This window comes from Puma concolor, chromosome A3 (genome assembly GCF_028749965.1).
Source record: "Puma concolor isolate L17-30 chromosome A3, mPumCon1.1.hap2, whole genome shotgun sequence".
Taxonomy (NCBI): Eukaryota; Metazoa; Chordata; class Mammalia; order Carnivora; family Felidae; genus Puma; species Puma concolor.
This window is the reverse complement of record NC_141669.1, coordinates 94,617,986-94,635,880: the sequence shown is the minus strand read 5'-3', so window position 1 is coordinate 94,635,880 and position 17,895 is coordinate 94,617,986. Positions and strand designations below refer to the sequence as shown.

At 40.6% G+C, this 17,895-nt stretch overlaps 1 long non-coding RNA gene across 1 annotated transcript in view; it reads right to left on the bottom strand.

Annotated features, from left to right (window-relative positions):
* Positions 1-4,968: 4,968 nt before the first annotated feature.
* Positions 4,969-17,895, bottom strand: part of LOC147582609 (uncharacterized) — a 54,816-nt gene continuing 41,889 nt past the window's right edge. Inside the window, exon 2 of the long non-coding RNA XR_015248757.1 lies at positions 4,969-5,968. This is a non-coding gene — a long non-coding RNA (uncharacterized LOC147582609). The remainder of the gene's footprint in view (positions 5,969-17,895) is intronic.

Here is a 17,895-nt window from a genome sequence, read left to right as displayed (position 1 = left end):
TAGTATCAAAAAGACAAGCAATAGCAAGTGTTGGCAAGGCTGTGGAGTAAAAGGAACCTTCATGCACTGTTGGTGGGAATGTAAATTGGTACACTATGGAGAACAGTATGGAAGTTCCTCAAAAAATTAAAAATAGAAATACCATACAAACCAGTGATTTTACTCCTGGGTATTTATCCAAAGAAAAAAACATTAATTTGAGAAGATACCTGCACCCTTATGTTTATTGCAGCATTACTTATAATAGCCAAGATATGGGAGCAACTTATATGTCCATTGATAGATGAATGAATAAGGTATATACAACTCAGCCATAAAAAAGAATGAAATCTTGTCATTTGTGATAACAAGGACACATTTAGAGGGATAATGCTAAGTGAAATTAGTCAGAGAAAGATAAATACCATATGTTTTCACTTATATGTGGAATCTAAAAAACAAAACAAATGGACAAACAAAAGAAAAACAGACTCATAAATACAGAGAATAAACTGGCAGTTGCCAGAAGGGAAGGGGGTGAGGGTGGGCAAAATAAGCAAAGGAGATTAAGAGGTATAAACTTTCAGTTATAAAATAAGTAAGTCAAAACTAAAATAAAATTTAAATAGTTGTGAGGATAAAATGTACAGCATAGAGAATATAGTAGAAAATGTAATAATGTATGGTGACAGGTGGTGAGCACTAAGTAATGTATAGAATTGTCAAATCATATGTTGTGTACATGAAACTAACACATCATTGTATGTCAACTGTACTTCAATTAAAAAAAATAGTGAAACACAAACTTTGAGTTGAAAGTAATGTTGAGAGAACCTCATTTCCAGGTGAGGGTGGAGCATCCATCCTTTCTAGAATTTACTTCCTTGTTTCATCTCTAATGTTTTCCCTTCTTATGCTTGTTGAGAATAAAATACAATAACATGCCTATTTTATGTGTCTTCAGAATTCTTCACTATAAAATGAAATCCATGGAGTTGGGGCTAAATTCCACCACTTGTTGGGAACAATAGAATGATCATCATCGCAGAGATTTGGGAATGTGGGCAGAGCTGGTACCTTGACCAGGACATGAGTGTCCATTGGGTAGATGCTAGGCAAACTGGTCCTTTCTCTTTTGCAACGGGGTTGAGAAGTCTCCATAATCATGACCTAGGGGCCATGTGGGAGGCCTCAAGGGTCATGGATGCTGAAACAGGGAGAGACAGGAATCTGCTTCTTGAATTCTGGGAGATGGGATGTGGGGCTGGAGACTAGTAAATAGATGCCAGTTTTGACCAATAGATGGAGAAACTTATGATCACCAAGCTGTAGGCCTTCACCTTCCTGACCTTTAGTTTTTATATCTATTAAATGGAGCCATCCTATCTACCTCTGAGGATTTAATGACAGCATATGAATAGAGACTGGCAGACTGCTGGACCATGATAGATGGTCAGTAATATTAATTCTTGAGGCGTATAACTCTTGTTCTTTGCCCAACCAACCTTCTTTCTCCCTGTGTACTAGTAATATCTGGATTTTCCTTTAATTAATTACCTTCTTCCATGTATTTTGGGTGGGATTAACCTTTCCTCTAAATCCTGCATGGATATGTGAGTCAGAGTGCAATGGCCATGATTGGATCTGGGATTGGCTCATTACCAGGCCAAGTTAAGAGCCCGTCTGGACTTTTGCTGGAAATATCAAGGAAGAACTGTCTCTCCACTGGGGTCACTTAATCCTGGAAGGTGAGTATCAATTCTGACCCTGCAAGAATGCTCCAAGAATACGGCCCACAGAAAGAGTACTAGGGGAGAAATGGGGTAACATAATTTAAGCTCCTGGATCTCACTGTGCCTGAAGCTAGACACATAGCTGGAATTTCCAGTTATGTAAACTAATAACTCCCCAGTTTGAGTTTGTTTTCTGTCCCTTACAACTACTAGGGCATTGAGTAATTCAATTCCTTTTTGTCTCCCTTTCCATAGAAACAGAGGGTAGGAAGGATTAAAACTGAAAGTTAGGTGGGCAAATAGTGAAGGTGGAGACAAGCTGCAGGATTCTTCCTGCACCCTCTAGAGATAAGGAGGCAAGTTTAGGAATAATCTGGAGACCTTGAGCCCTCGACTCCCTACTGGAGGCAGAATCTTGCCTCACGTATGTATTTATCATGTGAGCATCCATGTTTTAATACCAAACAGCCACCCAGAACCCTGAATTCTGTAAAGCTGGTGCTTTTGCACAGTTCCCTCCAGGCTCTCTGTTGTTTCCTATATTCCTGTTCTCAATACAAAGCCCAGACCCTGGAAGCCTTAGACTTCTGAACTGACAGAATTATGCACCTCTAGAAATAAGTACTGGGGGGTGCCTGGGTGGCCCAGTCAGATGAGTGTCTAGCTCTTGATTTTGGCTCACATCATGAACCCAGAGTCATGGGATCAAGCTCCATGTTGGTCTCCGTGCTGAGTGTGGAACCTGCTTGAGATTCTCTCTCTCTCTGTGTCTCTCTCTCCCACTTGCACTTTCGCTCTCTCTAAAATAAAAAATAAACAGAAACAAAAGAAATAAGTATTGGAGTTTAAAAATATCACATAAGAAAAGTTGAGTGAACTGAGCAAACCCCAAACCAGAGCAGACTTGATGATAGGGCCAGAGATAAACCTGAAGGAGAAAAAGAGAATGCTAGGTCTGGGAATCCATTAAAAAAATAATAGAAGCATCTTACACAAGGTTTGAGTTGTCATGGTTGGAAGGGAAAGAAGAATTCAAGGCAGGAGGGATGAGTCTGATGAAAACAGGCAGAAAAGAGGAAGGAATCATATGTGATACAGACACATCCTCCTCCAGCCCCCAATTCCATCCTCAGAGCCCATCCTGGGTGAGATGAAGAAATAGGTGAAGGTTCTTGCCCAGAAGCCTTTCTTATCCCTGTCAGTTTCTCCTCTGGTGTTCCATTCTGGCAGTATCCTGCTTGCTGAGGTGACACTGTGTAAGAAACCAGGGATTCAAATCTCACACCATATCTTCTGTAGAACCACTGCAACAAATCAAATGGGAGAAAGGGAAGATTATTGTAGGAGGGGCCTGTAAACTCAGAACCTAGCTTGTGGGGCCTCATACCTGCCCTTTCCTTCATGTCTTCATCTTCATTGGAAATAGGAAATTAGTCTCCACTGAATCTTTGTTTTCAAGGAAAAAAAATTGCAGCATTTTAGATGGGTCAGGGAAGAAAATGAAGGCAAGAAAAGGTAACCAAGACATCTGTGTTTGCAGCAAACCCACAGTAGGGTGAGCTTTGGAGCCAGTCTTGAACATTGCAGCTTCTAAAATAGCACCACCTCTTTGGGTTCTCACGGGCACTTTGTGGGTTCCAGGATTTTATGGGAATTGGCTCCATTTCCTGAGCCACAAACATGTGCCATATGCAAGGCACTAACTGTAATGATCTTAACCTTTTTGTTTGTTTGTTTTTATATTTTTATTTAGGTGTAATTAAAATAAAAATGCACAGATATTAAGGTTTTAATTTAATACATTTTGACAGTTGTATACACACCTACATAACCATCACCCCAAATCGGCTCTATTTCCACAATCCTCAGAATGTTCCTTGTGCCCTTTTGAACTCAGTCCCAACTCCCCACCCCACTTGTACAGATTGGTTTCACCTGTTTTTGGATGTTATATAAATGGAATCATTCACTATGTACTTTTATGTGACTGACTACTTTTGCTTAATATGATGATCTTGGGATTTATCTAAATTATTGTGTGTCTTAAAGTTTTTTGTGGTTTTTTTTGGTGCTTTTTAAAAGTTTGTTATTTTTAATTGCTAGATGTTAGTCAATTGAATTAATATGCTCTAATGTGTTTATCCATTCTCTTAGGTGGACAGTTAGGTTGTGTCTGGTTTGGAGCTATTAAAAAATATTTCTGTGAATAATCTTGTACAAGTCTTTTGTAGACACATGTTTTCATTTATCTTGAGTAAATACCTAGGAATGAATCTTATTTAATCTTAATGACCCTCCAAGTAGTGATTATTTTTTTTAAGTTTATTTATCTTAAGACAGAGAGAGAGAAAGAGAGAGCAGGGGAGGGGCAGAAAGAGAAGAGGGAGAGAGAGACAGGCTCTGAGCTCTGAACTGTGAAATCATGACCTGAGCTAAAACCAAGAGTTGGACCCTTAATGGACTGAGCCACTCAGGCACCCCAGTGATTCTTTTTTAAAAATTTATTTATTTAACTTCAAGTTAATTAACATACAGTGTAGTATTGGTTTCAGGAATAGAACCCAGTGGTCCATCACTTACATACAACATCCAGTGCTCATCCCAACAAGTGCCCTCCTTAATGCCCATCACCCATTTAGCCCACCCCCACCCACCTCCCCTCCAGCAACCCTCAATTTGTTCTCTGTATTTAAGAGTCTGAGTAGTGATTCCTGACTCAGTTCTACAGATGAGGACAGGCAGCTCAGTGAGGTTATAACTTTCTCCATATCCTCAGCACAGAAGGCAGAAGAATGAGGCCTATCTGGTTCTCTTTTCTTGGTTATGGTCTGTGTTACAGGTTGCCTTTAAAGATGGCACCAATAATTGTCTCCTCTCCTGTAGGAGATAATTTCTCCTTCCACTGATAGCCAGAGTCCAGTTTCCTTCCCCCTGAATCTGGGCTGGCCTTACTCTGACTAGCAGAATGGAACAGACATGGCACTGTGTCAATTCCAGGCCTGACTGTTAAGAGAAGTGGGAGTTTCTGCTTTGGCCTCCTTGGAACTATGCTGCCATGCTATAAGGAAATCCAGGATATCGTGGTAGAGTGAGAAGTCATGCAAAGAGGTTCTGGAGGCTGACGCCACATGGAACACCTATGAGAGGGGCTGCCTTGGGTTTTCTAGGCCCTCCCAGCTGAAGACATGTAGCTGACATGAGATAGAGCAGAAGGATTCCCCAGCCAATCCTCACAATGACGAGAAGTCATACCGTGTTACTTAATAATTTGCTTTAATTTTATAAGAAGTTGTTTGAAGTCACTATATTGTGAAGTGGTTTATTACACAGCAATAGGCAACTAAAAAGAGTTTGTCTTTTATTTATTGAAAATTACCTTCTTGTGGTAAATGGTCAACGCTGAATTTTCTTAAAATTGGGAAGAGCTGGGCTGTTTCCAGGAGCAGTGACAGACATCGGAATTGGAAACAGGAAAGGCCCAATTTTAGACCTCTGCCCTCTGAGAAAGCCATCATGAGTTCAACTCCCTGAAGCTCCTCCTAGCCAGATTTTTTTGGGGTTAGAGATGGCAGCCTACGTTCACGGCCAGAATTTTCTATGCAAAGTCTTCCACCTTTGATGGGCTGGGACACAGCCTACATTCGACTTTGGGAAATACCTGTGTTTTCTGAGAGTAGCTTGGTTTATCATGTGAGATTCTGCTTCGGTGGCTGTCCGTAGGCTGATGCAACATGCAGAGAAAGGATTGGCTGGAGACCTCACAGAAAAATCTGGATGCAGTTTTTGCTTTGCTAAGGGGTTGTATTTTAGGCCTTGGCAAAGGCAGTTAATCTAATAGATACATTACAGATAAAAAATTCTGCTGAAGCAAGGTGCTCGGCAACATGGGCCTGGAACACTGGTTTTCTCAAAATGTGGATAGCTCACCTCTCTATACTCATGTTCTTTTTGGGGACTTACCTCTGTCTTTATGTTTTCTGCACAAATGCAGAGTTCCCTAAGCTACCAATGTTTAAGAGGGGCAGGAGGACAGAACCAGGAGCAGTTGGCAAAAGCGTTTCTCAGACATCACATTCCCTCCATGTTGGCTTCTTGTGATCATTGCTGCTGGAAGCCTCTTGGAAACTTGGATAGAAGCACATACTCTCAGGCATACTGCTCCTTTTCATTTCCTCTAGGAACCAATAGGTGGTGGTAACAGGCAGGCAGAGAAACATGTGTTGAGGCAGGTGGTTCAATCCATGAAAAAGAAGCAGCTGCAAGATATAAGTCAAAGACTGCATTTAGAGAAGCACTTTAAGTCAGCATGCATGAGATGCAGATGCTAGTTTCTTAAAACAACCTTCTCAGCACAGATTCCATTTTCCAAGGATGTTTCATTCCCCTTGTCTAGAAAGTCTATCAACTAGATGGGCCACACATTCGCAGCATCTGAGTGCTCTGTGTGGTGTGGCTCTGGGAGTTGGTGGTCCTTGCCCTGGTGGGGGCTGGCTCTCCCCTGAGCTACTAGTCTAAGCTCAGGGGCTGGGGGCTGGAGGAGGCACAAATATGCACAGAACCAAAGGGTGCAGACACAAACACGAGCAATCCCATAAGCAGCGACAAGGATATTTAAGGGAAGTTGGAAGAGGCAGGGATTGGTGTGAGACTGGGCTGCTCAGGCAAGATTTGGAGTCTGGTGAGAACTTGGAAGAAGGAACCTGATTTGGTGGAGGAGGTACTGTGATGTGAGGAAGATGGGCTTTGATTCAATCCAGCAGAAGATGAGAGATTTCAGGCCAAAGGGGCAGGTTGATGGGGATGGTGACAGGAAGTTGAAGGTGAGAAATACCTGCTGTGTGTCTCCTCTACTGTGGGTAACAGCCTATCAAGAGAGGCAGCTGTTTTGGTGTTGATACTCTGTCATCAGTAAACCAGATCCAGAGGCATTAACGGGGCTTGACTTGCCTGACGTGTTCCATCCCACATTCCTGTTCTTTAATAAATACTTCTCGATCCTCCAGAACTTTCTAGACTAAGGCCTTTGTCAGTGATGGTGGGATAATAAAAACTGTATCATACTCTGGAGGGGCTTCACTAACTTGCTCCCATCACTGTAGGTGTTCTGTGTTTTATTTGGCGTGATTTACATAGGACCTCACCCAGACTGAGAGGACCAGAGATGTCCCAATTTAGGGGAAATATATTTTTTAAGAATGATGTCTTCCAGATATTTTTTATTACACTTCAAAAAGAAATACATTTTGGGTTGCCTGGCTGGTTCAGTCAGTAGAAGTGACTCTTGGTCTGGAAGTTGTAAGTCTGAGCCCCACATTGGGTGTAGAGATTACTTAAAAAATCTTTAGAAATACATTTTAAAATGTGACCCAGTATACACATTATATTTATAATTTTAAAAGAAGTTTATTTATTTTGAGAGAGAGGAGAGAGAGAGAGAGAGAGAGAGAGAGAGACAGTGAGGTAGAGGCAGAGAGATGGAGGAGAGGGATAATTCCAAGCAGATTCCACATGTCAGTGCAGAGCCAGACATGAGGCTTGCTCTTACAAACTGTGAGATCAAGACTTGAGCCAAAGTCAAGAGTCAGATGCTTAACCAACTGAGCCACCCAGGAGCCTCTATATTTATAATTTTTAACTGAAATAAAAGATTCATAAAATAATTTTCATTGTATTATATCTCATTTTATTAAAAAAATACTGGCAGTGGTACACTAAATTGATCTGATGACCCCTGCAATTTGACAAACACTGACAGGGCTGGAGCTGATTCATGCATCCTTCTCTCCAGCCAACATAACTTCTGGGTGCCTTTCAAAACCAGAAACTCTCACTGCTTCACAGATCCAGGACTGGGCAAAAGATGATCTTTGCAACCTCTATAAGAAAGAACAGTGCTAAATCCATGTCAATATATCACCAGATTTTTTTTTTTAGAACTAGAACAAACAATCCTAAAATATTTATGGAACCACAAAAGACCCTGAATAGCCAAGCAATCTTGAAAAAGAAAAACAAAACTGGAGGTATCACGATTCTGGATTTCAAGCTACATTACAAAGCTGTAGTCAAGACAGTATGGTACTGGCACAAAAACAGACACATAGATCAATGGAGCAGAGTAGAAAACCCAGATATGGACCCACAGCTATGTGGACAACTAATCTTTGACAAAGCAGGAAAGAATATACAATGTAAAAAGACAGTCTCTTTAGCTAATGGTATTGGGAAACTGGACAGCAATATGCAGAAGAATGAAATTGGATCACTTTCTTTTTTCTTTTCTTTTTTTATTTTAAAGTTTTTTTTAATGTTTATTTATTTTTATTTATTTATTTATTTATTTATTTATTTATTTATTTTTTCTCAACGTTTTTATTTATTTTTGGGACAGAGAGAGACAGAGCATGAACGGGGGAGGGGCAGAGAGAGAGGGAGACACAGAATAGGAAACAGGCTCCAGGCTCTGAGCCATCAGCCCAGAGCCTGACGCGGGGCTCGAACTCACGGACCGCGAGATCGTGACCTGGCTGAAGTCAGACGCTTAACCGACTGCGCCACCCAGGCGCCCCAATGTTTATTTATTTTTAAGAGAGAGACAGAGTGTAAGCAGGGGAAGGGCAAAGAGAGAGGGAGACACAGAATCCGAAGTAGGCTCCAGGCTCTGAGCTGTCAGCACATAGCCCAACACGGGGCTCAAACCCACAGACTGTGAGATAATGACCTGAGCCAAAGTTGTACACTTAGCCAACTGAGCCACCCAGGTGCCCCAGAACTGGACCACTTTCTTACACCATACACAAAAATAAATCAAAAATGGATGAAAGACCTAAATGTGGGACAGGAAACCATCAAAATCCTAGAGGAGAACACAAGCAGAAACCTCTTTGACTTTGGCCAGAGCAACTTCTTACTAGACACATTGCCAGAAGGAAGGGAAACAAAAGCAAACATGAGCTATTGGGACCTCATTAAGATAAAATCTTCTGCACAGCAAAGCAAATAATCAACAAAGCTAAAGGCAGCCTATGGAATGGGAGAAGATATCTGCAAACAACATATATGATAAAGGCTTAGTATTCAAAATCTATAAAGAACTTACCAAACTCAACACTCAAAAAATAATCCAGTTTAAAAATGGGTAGAAGACACTAATAGACAATTTTCCAAGGAAGACTTCCAGATAGCTAACAGACACGTGAAAAAATGCTCAACATCACTCATCAACAGGGAAATACAAATCAAAACCATAATAAGATACCACCTAACACCTGTCAGAATGGCTAAAATTAACAACACTAAAACAACAGGTGTTGGCAAGGATGCAGAGAAAGGGAACCCTCTTGCACTGTTGCTGGGAATGGAAACTGGTGCAACCACTCTGGAGAACAGTAGGGAGATTCCTCAAGAAACTTAAGATAAAACTACTTTATGATCCAGCAATTGCACTGTTTGGTATTTACCCCAAAGATAAAAAAGTACAGATTTGAAGGGGTACATGGACCCCTATATTTATAGCAGCATTGTCAACAATAGTCAAAGTGGAAGGAGACCAAATGTCCATCGACTGATGAATGGACAAAGAAGATGTGGTATATATATATCACATATATGGATATTATATGAATAAAGAAGATGTGACACCCCCCCCACACACACACACTGGAATATTACTCAGCCATCAAAAAGAATGAAATCTTACCATTTGCAATGACATGGATCGAGCTAGAATGTATTATGCTAAGTGAAATAAGTCAATCAGAGAAAGACAAATACCATATGATTTCACTCATATGAGGAATTTAAGAAACAAAACAGATGAACATATGGGAAGGGTGGGGTGAAGAAGAGAGGGAAACAAACCACAAAACACTCTTAACTATAAAGAACAAACTGAGGGTTGATTGAGGGAGGTGGGTGGGAGATGGGCTAGATGGATGATGGGTATTAAGGAGGGCACTTGTTGTGATGAGTGCTGGATGTTGTATAGAAGTGATGAATCACTGAATTCTACTCCTGAAACCCATATTGCATTGTATGTTAACTAAAATTTAAATTAAAAAAAAAGAGAAAACAATGTTAAGCAGACTGAAAGAAAAAATGGTAGAGTTTAAGAGAAAGACCTTAGGAGCATTGATTCAATTTATTTATGTATAGTTGATGTTCATTGTTTTTCTTGGTTCCTTTGGGCAGGTCTTGCCCTCTCTCCACAACTGCATTTTAGAAGTCTAAGGTCAAGGGATAAGGGGTATGGGGTCAATTAGGCTTGTGGAACAGATGCCAGATGCCATGAATGCTTACATGCAGTCCACAGGTCTTGCCATCCCTCCAGACATTGTCCAGTGAAATGTTTCAAAAGCCAGAACTCTTTTCAACTTTGAGGTTGGATCTCAGCTCTCCACTTGTTAGCTGTGTGACCTTGTATAGATTAAATTCTCGTTGCCTCAGTGTCCTCACCTATGTATGGATATACTAACAGTACCTATACCCCACAGGGTCACTTAGAAGATTGGGTGAGATAATGTAACACATTTGGCACAGTGCCAGGACCAGGTAAGTGTCACCTGTGGCACCTGTCAGGTCTCCCTGCTTGAACACACCTTTTTATCAGCCTACCTTCTGTGGAAGTCCTACTAAAACACAATTCTTAAAATTTTTTTTAAAAATGTTTATTTAATTTTGAAGGAGAGAGAGACAGAGCATGACTGGGGGAAGTGAAGAGAGAGAAGGAGAGACAGAATCCAAAGCAGTATCCAGGCTCTGAGATGTCAGCACAGAGCCCGATGCAGGGATTGACCTCACAAACGTGAGATCATGACCTGAGCCGAAGTCGGACACTTAACCACCTGAGCCACCCAGTAGCCACCACATTTCTTTTTTTAAAAGAAACCTATAAATCTAAAACTTTTATTAATTCTGACAGGTTTATCCACCACCAGACTGGTTGTTTGGATCTTTTAACATATGCTCTTAAATAAAAATTTGTACTCGTAAATAACTCATGCAAAGCCGATCAAAAGTCACTTAAATAGATACAGTGCACTAATGCAGGTTGACAAGTTTGAGTTTATATGTCACAATGGAACCTTCAAGAAAATATATTGATCAGGTGTCAGTAAGATTCCAAATTACTGTGTAACAGTCCTTATTTTCTGGAACCACATTGGAATGGATAAGAAAAAAAATAGCGTATAAAAAAATCACTGTAATTTTCACTCAGATGACATCACATGGACAAAGTCACTCTGACATGTTTACATCAAGCAACACCACCAAACATACAGACACATTTTATTTCTCTATGTGTGGACTTCTCTCTTTTAAATAATGCTCTTTTGAGACCATGTGAATGCCAGACATATAAAAATACCCATATACTGCCCTTGCCTCTAAAATTGTAACGTCAATTTTTTTTCTCCTCATCCTCTCCAGGGCAGCCTTATTTTAACCTCAAAACTGTTCACATTCAACCTTTCATATGGTGGTGTCGCATTTTATTCTGTCAGCATTTGTGTGTGTGTGTGTGTGTGTGTGTGTGTGTTAGCCAAAGCAAACAGCCCCCAGTCTCCTCTGATCGTGCGAGGACAGGCCTTCTGGAGGAGCTTGGGCAAGCGCTGTGCAGACTTAAATTTCGGCTTCGTATACATGACTGTTGAAGGCTCCCTGTCAGCTGGCCCAGGAAGAAGGAGGGGGGAAAGAAACAGCTCTCATCTCCTGAACACACAATGAGAGGTTCGGTGGAGAGGGAGGCTGTGATAAGGAAAGCTGTAAAGGAGATTTTTTTTTGCTGCAGGGATGCAGTATTGCCTTCCAAGACCCCTGGGATTAGGGCAGATATGGTACTTGCATACCCCACAGGCCCCTGGTATAGGGCCTCCACTTGGGTCACTGGGAGAACAGAGGTAATTTGCTTCTTGTAGGATGTTCTGCTTACTCCCACTGGGATTTTTAAAAAGTTTATTTATTTATTTATTTTGAGAGAGAGAGAGAGTGAGAGAGAGCGAGCAAGCTGGGGAGTGGCAGAGAGAGACAGAGAATCCCAAGCAAGCTCTGCACTGCCAGTGCAGAGCCCAGTGTGGGGCTCGAACTCATGAAGTGTGAGATCATGGCCTGAGCCAAAATCAAGAGTCGAACATTCAACTGACTGAGTCAATCAGGTTCCCCTGGGATTGTTTTTCTGAGGTTCATCATGGTAATACCTAGATTTCTAAGGTGGTTGGAGCTGGGCCAGTGTACTTCAAGTTGTCATTATTTCCTCTCTCTCTTACACCTGCTACCAGTGATCAGTCGCTTCCTAAATATCTCGAACACCTGTCCCTCTGCCCCCTTCTCACATTGAGTCCAGGCCCACACTGTTCCTTGCCTGGCTTTATGCCAGTGGTCTGGTCTCTGATGCCTCTATGTCACCTCTCCAACTTGCTCTCCCTCCTAGAATAATAATTCTTTCTAAAAGGAAACTGAATACATCACTGTTTTAAGCTCATCATTCCTCAGCGGGCATCCATTGCCTTCCCGATAACATGCTAACTCCTTAGCATGGTGTGAGAAGCCTCTGCTGCCTGATCAACCCTGCCCCCTCATCCCAGCCACACTTCCTTTGCCACAACATGCACTCACTCTTCATGAGTTCATGCTTCAGTTCTTTTGCGTATGTTGCTTCCCCTCCTGAGAATGTACCCTGCAACCAGTCCTACACCCTGTTCCATGCTGTCCCATGCAAACTCCTATTTATACCTAGCACAAGCATCACCTAGGTCAATACTTCCCTGATTCCTGTGCACTCCAAGCTCAACATACACATGATAAATTTAGGGCCTCTGTATCTCTCATATAGGCACTTATGTATCACAGTTGTTGCTTTGTATGTTTGACCTCCTAATTGAACTCCTCGAGGGCTGACCCTGACATGTTTTTGTTATCTGGTGCTCAGATGGGGCCTAACATGTAAGAAGCCCTCCACAAATGTTTCCTTACAGAATAGCATCTTTTGTTCATCATTGTATCCCCAAATTACCTGGTGCAGAATAAGCACTCCATAAATATTTACTGAGCAAATGAATGAGTGAATGAAAGAATGAGTGAACTAGCTGAATTACCTTTTTAGAGCTATGCTTTTGGCAAATGAGTCTTCAGAGCTCACTTGTCTTCCCTAGACTCATTGTCTCCCAAGGTGATGGAAATTAACCAAACATTGATAAAAGATATTAATTAAAGAAGACCTAAATAAGTAGAAAGATATCTTCCATTCATGGATTGGATGGTTAATATTGTTTAGATACCAATACTATCTAAAGTGATCTGCAGATTTAATGGAATTCCAATCAAAGTCCCAATGACATTTTTCAAAAGTGGAAAAACTCATCCTAAAAGTTATATAGTATTTCAAAGGATTCAGAATAGCCAAAACAGTTTTGAGCAAGAAGAACAAAATTGGAGGAATCACACGTCCTGATTTCAAACATTACAAAGCTACAGGAATTGAAGCAGTGTGATACTGACATAAAGACAGACATAGAGACCAATGGAAGAGAGAGCTCAGAGATAAATCTTCATGTTGACAAGGAGGCCAAGACCATTCAATGGGAAAAGGATGGTTTTTTCAACAAATAATACAGGGGAAACTAGATAGCCACATGCAAAAGAATGAAGTTGGACCCTTAATAACATCATATAAAAAATTAACTCAAAATTAATCAAATACCTGAATGTAAGAGCCAAAACTATAAGATTCTTAGAAGAAAACATAGGGGGAAAAGTATATGGGTTGGATTTAGGGTTTCTCAAAAATGACATCAAAAGCACAGACAATAAAAGAAAAATACAGAAAAATTGGACTCTATCAAAATGAAAAACTTTATGGATCAACAGACATTATTGAGTGACATCAGAGAGGATAGCAGAGTGGGAAGCACAAGGAATCTCTCTGTCCATCTAGACAACAATTGCTTTGGCAGAAGCTGTCAGATAGAACCATTTTGGAATTCTGGAATGTATTTGAAAGTTTGCAGCTTCCAGGGGAGAAGGCATGGATGGTAAATCTTGCTTAATTTCAGTTAACTTCAACTCTTAGCTGGTGGCTACTCATCTCATCCCATGGTAGGAAGCTGTGCACTTATTCCTGGAACAACTTGCTTGTAGATTGTGGGAGCCAGGGAGGACTTTGTCCTTCAAATATCAAGGATCTGTGTTCTCATCACTGTTCGCTCCTTCTGATTGTAGAGGTGCAAACACAGAAGCAGGCTGTCATTGTTACATCCGTCACCTCCACTGTTGCAATCTCCTTTAGCTAACGTGGCTTCCAGGGTATTGGAAGGGTCAGTGCCCATGTTTTCTTTTTTTACCTCCCTTTATTTTTCCCTTTTGGCAGTCAGACACTTAAGGATTTGGACAATCAAAAGTAAGCACATATATGGGGGAATTTAGAAAGTTGCTGTGCCTGTGCAAGGAAAGGCACAGGCTTAGAAAGGACCCAAGAAGACCTTCAGTTTACATATCAGGCTGATTCTTTTTTTTTTAATTAAAAAAAATTTTTTTTTCAACGTTTATTCATTTTTGGGACAGAGAGAGACAGAGCATGAACGGGGGAGGGGCAGAGAGAGAGGGAGACACAGAATCGGAAACAGGCTCCAGGCTCTGAGCCATCAGCCCAGAGCCCGACGCGGGGCTCGAACTCACGGACCGCGAGATCGTGACCTGGCTGAAGTCGGACGCTTAACCGACTGCGCCATCCAGGCGCCCCTTATATCAGGCTGATTCTTGGCACACAGCCAACTCACAACACTCAAAGAAACAAACAAACAAACAAACAAAAAAAACCCAGAAATTTAGAAAAAACAGCAAATTCTGGGAAAGAGGGAGAATTTGACTTTCATAGTTATCCCATTATAAGATTCAAATTTCCATTTTTATACAAAAAAATCACAAGATATACAAAGATTTAGAAAATGTCCCAGAGAAAGGCCAGATAGTGGACTTGCTAGACAAAGTCTTTAAAACAGCTATTGATAAGTAGACAGTTAGACATGAGCTGGAGGCAAGGACAGTGATAAATAAATTATGTATTAGAAGCCCAGGGGCACAACATCCTGATTTCATGGCTTTCAACATTCTGGCCTTGCAGCTTCTAAGACCCCAGGACAGACAGGGGAAGAGCCACATATGCAGAACATGTGCTCTCCTCTTCCACCTCTGTCCTAGGCTAACCCCTAGACTCAATATAATACATTTGCATTGTAGTTTGGGCCCCCTTCCACCATGGGGGAAGGCTGCCATGATTATTCCGGTACAAACCTTGCAGGGTCAAAACCCTCCTCCTCAACAGTGGGAGGAAGCATCCAAATGATTGGAAGAAGCCCCATAAGATACCACCTATCCATGACCCAAGACCCTGCTTACATAAAAAGAAAAGACCCTTGTAGCCTCAGTGCAGTTGCCACTTCTGGGCTTGCCCACTCTCTCGTGAGGATGCACTGTCCTTAATGAACTGCTTTGTGTTTGCTACTTTCCTTCTGCCTGTCTTCATTTGAGGATACTCAGGTAAATCTTTAGTGGGAAATCCAAGAACCAAGACTCCCATTCATACAATGCAGACTCTTGAGCCAGAGGAAGTCACAGACAAAGTCAAGAAGATGATATATGCACGAAGTAGATATATCAATGAAGAGATAGAAAACATAAAAAGGAATTCTTGAGATTAAAAACTATAATAATGAGAACAAAAAAAAAATTACTAGAGGGATTTAGTAGTAGATTTGAGCAAGCAGGAGAAAGAATCAGTGAACTTGAAAATAGGTAAACTGAAGGTTTTGAGTTTGAGGAACAGAAAGAAAAAAAAAACTAAGAAAAGGGAACAGAGCCTAAGGGACCCATAGGACACATCAAGAGAGATTATACGAACACAAAATGGCAGGAAACTTCCCCCTTTTGATGAAAGATAGAAATATAAACATCCAAAAAGTGTGATAAACTCCAAGTATCATACTCCAAGTATGATAAACTTGAGACCCAAGTTAATACACCAAGACATAATCAAACTGTCAAAAGCCAAAGTCAAAGAAAAAATCTTGAAAGGAGCAAGAGAGGTGACTCATCATATACAAAGGACCCTCAATAATATCAGCAAATATCTCATCAGAAACCTTGGAAGCCAGAAGGCAGCGGGTTGATATATTCAAAGTGCTGAAAGAAAAAAAAAAAGGTGAAACAGTACTATATCCACCAAAACTGTCCTTCAAAAAGGAAGAAGAAACTTGAGATATTCTCAGATACACCAAATCTGGGGGAGTTCATTTACCACTAGACACACTCTGGAAGAAATGCTAAAAGGCGTCCTTCAGGTTGAAATGAAAGGCTATGAGATTAGTATCTCAAAGCTGTATAAAGAAATAAACATATCCTCGGGGTGCCTGGGTGGCTTAGTCGGTTAAGCGTCCGACTTCAGCTCAGGTCATGATCTCCCAATCTCGCGGTCCGTGAGTTCGAGCCCCGCGTCCGGCTCTGGGCTGATGGCTCAGAGCCTGGAGCCTGCTTCCAATTCTGTGTCTCCCTCTCTCTCTGCTCCTCCCCCGTTCATGCTCTGTCCCTCTCTCTGTCTCAAAAATAAATAAACGTTAAAAAAAAAAAAGAAACATATCCAGTAAACATATCCACATATTGTAAATATGTGGGCAATTACAAAAATTAGGATTATTGTACCTTTGGTTTGTAACTTTGCTTTTTGTTTTCTACATGATTTTGGAGACTAATGAATAAAAACCCAATTTTTAATCTATGTTTTGGGACACACAATGTGTAAAGATATAAGTTTGTGACATCAATAGCAGAAAGTAAGTGGTGACAAAGCCATATAGGGCAGAATTTTTGTATACTATTAAAAACAGCTGCTATAAATTTAAATTAGAGTGTTAGAACTTTAAGATGTTAGATGCACTCTCCATGTAACCACACACACACAAATATAGCTATAGGATATAGACAAAAGGAAATGAGAGGGGTACTAAAATGCTTCCCTAATAAAAATTAACTAAACCAAGATGAATACACCAATGCAGAAAGTGAAGGAAAAAAATTTAAGATACAGAGAACAAACAACATAATGGTCTCTCTTACAACATAAGTAAGTCTCTCCTTATCAGTAATTACTTTAAACGGATTAAACTCCCCAATTAAAAGACATATGTTTAGCTTAATGGGAGAAAAAAAGAAAACAAGATCCAACTATATGTTGTCTATAAGAGATTCACTTTAAATTTGAAGACACAAATAGGTTGAAAATAAAAGGATGAAAAAAGACATTTTATGCAAATAGTGACCAAAAAAAGAGAGTGAGTGGCTGTACCAATATAAGACACAATAGTCATTAAATCAAAAAAGTTTACAAGAGATGGAGAAAGACGTTATATATTTAAAAAGTTTTGGGGCGCCTGGGTGGCGCAGTCGGTTGAGCGTCCGACTGCAGCCAGGTCACGATCTCGCGGTCCGTGAGTTCGAGCCCCGCGTCAGGCTCTGGGCTGATGGCTCAGAGCCTGGAGCCTGTTTCCTATTCTGTGTCTCCCTCTCTCTCTGCCCCTCCCCTGTTCATGCTCTGTCTCTCTCTGTCCCAAAAATAAATAAACGTTGAAAAAAAATTTAAAAAATAAAAAGTTTTAATACAGAAATAAGATATAACAACTATAAATTTTATGCATCTAATAACAGACCTTCACAATATATGAAGGAAAATTGACAGAATTGAAGGAAGAAACAGTCAAAAACTTCAACACTCCACTCTTAATAATTGATTAAAAATAACAGACAAAAGATAAGCAAGACAATAGAGGATCAACCAACACAGAAAAGGAACTAGATTTAACAGACATATACAGAACACTCCACCTCAAAACAATAGCATATACATTCCTCTCATGTGCATGTCTCCATGCACAGGACATTCTCCAGGACAGGCCATATGTCTGTCCACAAATCAAGTCTCAATAGATTTTAAGAAATAGATATACAGCATACCTTCTCTGATGACAATGGGGTGAAGTTAAAAATCAACAGAATGAAAGCTGGAAAATTCACAAATTTGTGGAAATAAAATAACATACAACCAATAGGTCAAACAAGATCACAAGGAAAATTAAAAAATACTTAGAGATAAGTGAGAAAGAAAACATAACATACCAAAGCATGTGAAATGCAGAAA